The 400-nt window shown below is 50.8% G+C and overlaps 1 pseudogene; it reads left to right on the top strand.

Annotated features, from left to right (window-relative positions):
- The window catches only part of LOC119592351, a 30,652-nt pseudogene that overhangs the window by 16,792 nt on the left and 13,460 nt on the right, over positions 1–400 (top strand).

A 400-nucleotide genomic window follows, 5' to 3' on the forward strand; every position in this document is an offset into this window, starting at 1 on the left:
GTATATCTGTTCGTGTATTCAAGTGTTGCACCCTCTAACAGTATATTTACTACATCCCGGTAAGGACGTCCCGACTCTCCGACCGCATTTCGGGGAAGCTGACCAGCGTGATCTCGGTGCGCCACCCTCTGGCTCGCCTCGTGTCGGCGTACGGCGACAAGTTTGGGGACGGAAAGGCGTCTGCTGCCACGTGAGTGAGCTGAGGCCGTGGCACACCTCGGTGCACATATTTTCCCCATTCCTTTTATCATATATACACACAGAGGCGAGCGGGTGTGTCTCAAACTTTCCCTTTTCTGTTGTCCCTGCTCTGTACATATCATATATTCAGTCTTTGATGCACTTATTTCATTCCTCTGCTTTCTTGTGTCGTTTTTCGCTCTGTCAGTCTGTGACGGTT

This window comes from Penaeus monodon, chromosome 30 (assembly GCF_015228065.2).
Source record: "Penaeus monodon isolate SGIC_2016 chromosome 30, NSTDA_Pmon_1, whole genome shotgun sequence".
Classification (NCBI taxonomy): domain Eukaryota; kingdom Metazoa; phylum Arthropoda; class Malacostraca; order Decapoda; family Penaeidae; genus Penaeus; species Penaeus monodon.